We start from the raw sequence: 5,172 nt of genomic DNA, 5'->3' as shown, positions 1-5,172 counted from the left end.
CCGCCATGACGCTGGCGGAGACGCTCCGGGACACGTGGGGGGAGGGCCGGGCCGCGCTTCCGCTTACCCACAATGCCCCGCCCCGCGCGGGCCCGCCCTTCCCTCCGCCGGCCGGGCGGCTGGCGAGCGCGCGGCAGGCAGCAGGCGGCAGGGGGCGCCGGAGCAAAACGGGTGCGGAACAAAACCAGAGCTCTGGCAGCGGTGGGATTCGAACCCACGCCCCCGAAGAGACTGGAGCCTTAATCCAGCGCCTTAGACCGCTCGGCCACGCTACCTAGCTGTGAAGCGAGGCTCCAAAAAGGTCCTAAATGTCTTCGCATGCGTTTAATTTCTCTAGATTATCCTCTGAAGTTTCTTCAATGTATGTCTTGTTAGATTCCAATAAATATTTGTAATTTGCCATCTATTTGAAATAAAATGCTTGCTTCAATATTTGAAGCTAAAATTATTGGCGATGGGTTTTAGAACGAAAAGTAGATTCTTAAAAGAATCTGTGTTCTGAATCAGACCGTTATCCTCGGAGGTCCTTCTGCTCAACCCTAACTCAGCGACCCCCAAGAGTCGGTTAGCTGCGTCCGGACAGAAGATTGATCCCGCAAGGAGCGCGCCTGGGCGGGGGCCCTGACGTCTGCTCGCTGGGCAGATCTCTCCAAAAAACGACGAATTTAAGCTGCTGGTTGCGTTAAAAGATAGTTGGCGGAAGGGATAATCTTTGACCTTTGGCTCCCAACCTACCTCCTTCGCAAAAGTAACCATATGCCCGCAGATCGCTTCTGTGAAGGTGGTGCATGCATACTTACCTCCACCCGGAAAGTTGTTTTTCATCGTGTATGAGTTGTTGTGTAAATACACTGTTAGTTCGTCGCTCCCCATTTGGCAGTGTTTTTCTCCAGCCTGTGCTTTTAAATATCTAGTCCTCTTCATGTGTACATGGATATTTGAAAAGACCCGGAAAATATAATGAAAAAATAATCATCTGTATTCCCATGACCCAAAATGAAGTTTACTGTTAATATTGAGGCATTTTGGTTTCCAAATCTTTTCCCTCTGCGTAAACTTTTTATTAAAAGTTACAGGAGTAATGTTATGAATATGTTGTCCTTTTAAAAATGTATCAGGCTGTTAGGACATCACAAGTAAAGTCCTCCAAACGTCCTTACGTGTGCCTGTGAATTTGATGTATGATTTCCAGTAATTGCTATACTTTTCCTTAAGCGCATTCATGAACGGCACATACTATGGTTTCCTGAATGTGATAACGTTGTGTGCGCATCTTCCTAAGATTGGGACGCTTTGCTCACTAAAAAAATAAATAAAATGTGCTGCTTTCACTGCAGCCTACTTTGTAGGCCTCTTATGCTAATTCACTCCAGGATGTGGCCGACACTGTCCCTGGATTCTCCTCCTGTCATGCCATACCACGTGGCACAGTAGCTCTGCACCTGGCTCCAGGACAGACACCAGAACTGGAATTGCTGTGTCGTGCATGTTTTCCATGTCACGTGTTGCCAAACTATATGGTCTTCGGAGACCGTTTTTCTCTTTTTTCCAGGTTTTTTACTTCTTCTGGAGTCGCTTTCAGTGTTATTCTGAGAAAGCACTTCCCCTGGCTTTCCGCACACATCTGTGAAGCAGATCAAGGCCACCACATCGCTGCAGGGCTGTCCTTCCACGGGCGCCAGGCAGTGGCCCAAGCCCTGGTGGTCCTGTGGCCGCATCCCTGGCAAGCCACATGGAGAACTCTGGCTTCGCCTGATGTTCATTGCCCTTCTCGGTGCCTTCCCGGGATGCCCTGGGGGACACCTCCTGACAGCGGGGCTCCCATGGTCCTCTTACTGCAGTGCTTCCTTAGTCCAGTTTATTTTGTTCTGTTTTCTTCATCCACTTTCAACATATTTGCAAAGACTTCATTGTTCTCCCAGCTTGTTGGGCTTTTTGTCTGTTGGTTTGGGTTTCTGAGACAGTGTGTCACCATATGGCCCAGGCTGGCCTCCAGCTCCTAGCCACTCTCCTGCCTCAGTTTCCCCAGAGCTGGGATCACAGGCCTAAGACACCACTGCTTTTAAAGGAAGAGTTTGTTGAGTTTTTGTTTGTTTGTTTGTTACTGGAGATTGAACTCAGGACCTTGTGCTTGCCAGGCAAGTGCTTATGCCACCAAGCTACTTCCTGGCCATTCAAGGAATTTTTAAAATATAGGATTAAAAAAAAAAAAAAACAGGATCAAGCTGGGAATGGTGGTGTAAGAGGGCTGAGGCAGGAGGATCACCAAAGGTTCGAGGTTAGCCTGAGCTACCTAGTGAGTTCAAGGCTAGCCTGCACAAAAATGGAGACCCTGTCTCAAAACAAATCAAAAAATACAAGGAGCGACCATCTATTGAAGGCACAGGCTATGCAAATAGAAGTCAGACAGCAGTCACCTCTGTCCAGGGTGGGGTAGGGCTGTACAGCTGGGGACGGTGGCCAGGGAGCTTTTTGTGGCATATAAATATTCTGTATGTTCACCTGGGCAGCTGGACTAACGTATCTACATATGTGACAACTGGTAAGCTGTGTACGTAGAGATTATGCAAGTTACTCTGATGAAGTAATCATATAATTAAAAATAAAAGTTTTAGGACCCTTACCAAGTTCAGATCTTGCAACTAATCTCAGTGGGTTTTCACTTGCAACAAGACCAGGTAAAATAACATTTTTTCTTTCAAAATTTTATTGATAAACAGCAATGAGATAATTTCAAATCAAATCGGAAGTACAGGTTCAACAAATAATACACTGCATATATTCTTCTTAGTGGTTAATTGCTGTACAAGTAAAATAACATTTTGACATATGTCACACTTAAACTGCCGGAAACGTTTTTTACCCCTTTTTCTTTTGGGGTCTGCTATACAGTTTGGCCTGGCCTTGAGCTCACTTTGTAGCCGAGGCCCCGAAATCTTCATGATGCCCTGCCGCAGCCTCCCGAGGGCTGAGATTACAGGTGTGCGCCCCCGTGCCCGGTTCCTTCTAGTCTTTAGGGCTCTTTTCTTCCCCAAAGGGAACCATCTCTCAATCTGTTGTTTTTGCTTTCCTGGCATCCCCTTTCCTGTTTTCTGGTTGACTATCCCTTATCTAAAATAGCTGGGATCAGAAGCATTTCAGAGTTTGGATTCTGGAGTATTTATGTATATAGAATATATTTTGGGGAGAGGACCCAAGTGTAAACACAGAATTCACATGGTTAATATACTGTTTACTTTATATACACTTATGCAGTTTGGTTTTATTTTGGTATCAGGAATTAAACTCAGGATCTTGTACTTGCCAGGCAGACGCCTGTGTCCCCCGCTATGCAGTATTCCTTTTTTTTTTTTTGGGGGGGGGGTGGAACCAGGGATTGAACTCAGGCCCTTCACTTGCCAGGGAAGCGCTTATTCCACTGAGCCATCTCCCCGGTCCCTACGCAGTATTCTTAATAGTTTACATGTACGAAGCATGAAGTTTCCATGCTGGTGCTCAAAGTTTTGGACTCTGGTGCATTACAGATTTCAAATTAGGGTATTCAGCCTGTGTGCAAGATGAAAGACAAAGCCTAAAGAGTTCAGAAAGTGGAAAACAAACCTCAGAGACTTCCGGGGCCCTTTTGGAGACCAGAAGCGCTGATAGGCAAGCCTGCCAGGCAGAAAGAAGCCCTGAGCGCATTCTCACCCAAGCGCATCTGGGAGGTGCCCACACTGGGAGGACGGAGCGGCCTCTCCACGTAATCAGGATTGAATCGACGTGGGGGCGGGGGGTGATGCACACCTGTATCCCAGCACTCAAGGCCGAGGCAGGAGGACCACAGCAGGTTCAAGGCCGGCCGGGGCTACTTGGCGAGCTCGAGACGGGTCTGGGCTACATAGTGAGATCCTATTTCAAAAATCGAAACCAAAAATGGATCATCTGCCTATACTGAACTTAAAGTCAGCCCTAAATTACGTTTTACTATTAACAGCCATCAGAAATATCCAATTTTAGTTTCCCCAGAACATTTTTTAAGTTTTTAGTTTTATTTATTTTATTTATTTGTGTTGAACCAGAGATTGAACTGAGGCCCTTCCACTTGCCAGGCAAGCACTTATTCTACTGAGCTATCTCCCCCACCCCCTAGTTTTATTTTTTGAGACAAGGTTTTTGTTGTTGCTGTTCTTATTAAATCATTTAGTTTACTTGCTGGCCATTTGGCTATAGTTTATTTTTTTTACGGAACCGGGGATTAAACTCAGGGGCCCTTGCGCTTGCCGGGGAAGCACTTATTCCACTGAGCCATCTCCCGGGCCCAAATAAGTTACTTATTTTTTTTTAAGTTACTTTAAAAAAAAAAAAAAATTATTTGTGTGTGTGTGTGTGTGGCCAGCTCAGCCCACCAGGGGGCGGGGCTGGCTGGCAGGTGGTGCTGGGGAATTGAACTGCACTCCCTGTGCTTTGCTAAACTTGTTCTAAGTAGGTGCTTTAGACCACTGAGCCATCTCACCAGCGCCCAAGGTATTGTTTCTTTTTTTTTTTTTTTTTTGTGGAACCGGGGATTGAACTCAGGCCCTTGCACTTGCCAGGGAAGTGCTTATTCCACTGAGCCATCTCCCCAGCCCTTGGCTATAGTTTAAAAGTTATAGCCCCAGAAGTTGTAACTAGTAACTTTCCAAAGTTGTTTTTAAGTTCTTAAATTATATAATTTTATTTATTTAGTGTGTGTGTGTGTGTGTGGCCAGCTCAGCCCACCAGGGGGCGGGGCTGGCTGGCATGTGGTGCTGGGGGATTGAACCTCAGTCCCTGTGCTTTGCTGAGCTTGTTCTAAGTAGGTGCTTTAGACCACTGAGCCATCTCACCAGCCCCAGTTCTTAAATTATAACAATAAACAAAACACAATACACTTAACCAATACTGTTTATTATTTTTTTTAAGAAAAATTCTGTTATATAAAATGTTCTAAGGAAAGCCAACAATTTGGCCCTAGCCTTCCAAGGTCAATTAAGACTCAGGACATATGAGATCTTATACTGTAATGTCAGATAACTCAGTTGTGTCCCAAATTTTCTGATCAAGGATTATGGGGTCAAAGAGGAAAGTGATTGATGATGTAGAGTGTGCCTAAGGAGAGTCACATGGAGAGAAAACCTTCTCCCAGGCTTTCACAGAGAGCACATTGGCCAAGCA

The 5,172-nt window shown here is 45.8% G+C and overlaps 1 non-coding gene across 1 annotated transcript; it reads right to left on the bottom strand.

Moving 5' to 3' along the window:
* Positions 1-193: 193 nt before the first annotated feature.
* Trnal-aag lies at positions 194-275 on the bottom strand. The gene has a single exon. It is a non-coding gene; the product is annotated as a tRNA-Leu (tRNA).
* Between the last annotated feature and the right edge of the window lie 4,897 nt (positions 276-5,172).

This window comes from Octodon degus, unplaced genomic scaffold (genome assembly GCF_000260255.1).
Source record: "Octodon degus isolate 3935 unplaced genomic scaffold, OctDeg1.0 scaffold00001, whole genome shotgun sequence".
Classification (NCBI taxonomy): domain Eukaryota; kingdom Metazoa; phylum Chordata; class Mammalia; order Rodentia; family Octodontidae; genus Octodon; species Octodon degus.
This window is presented reverse-complemented; position numbering and strand designations above follow the sequence as displayed.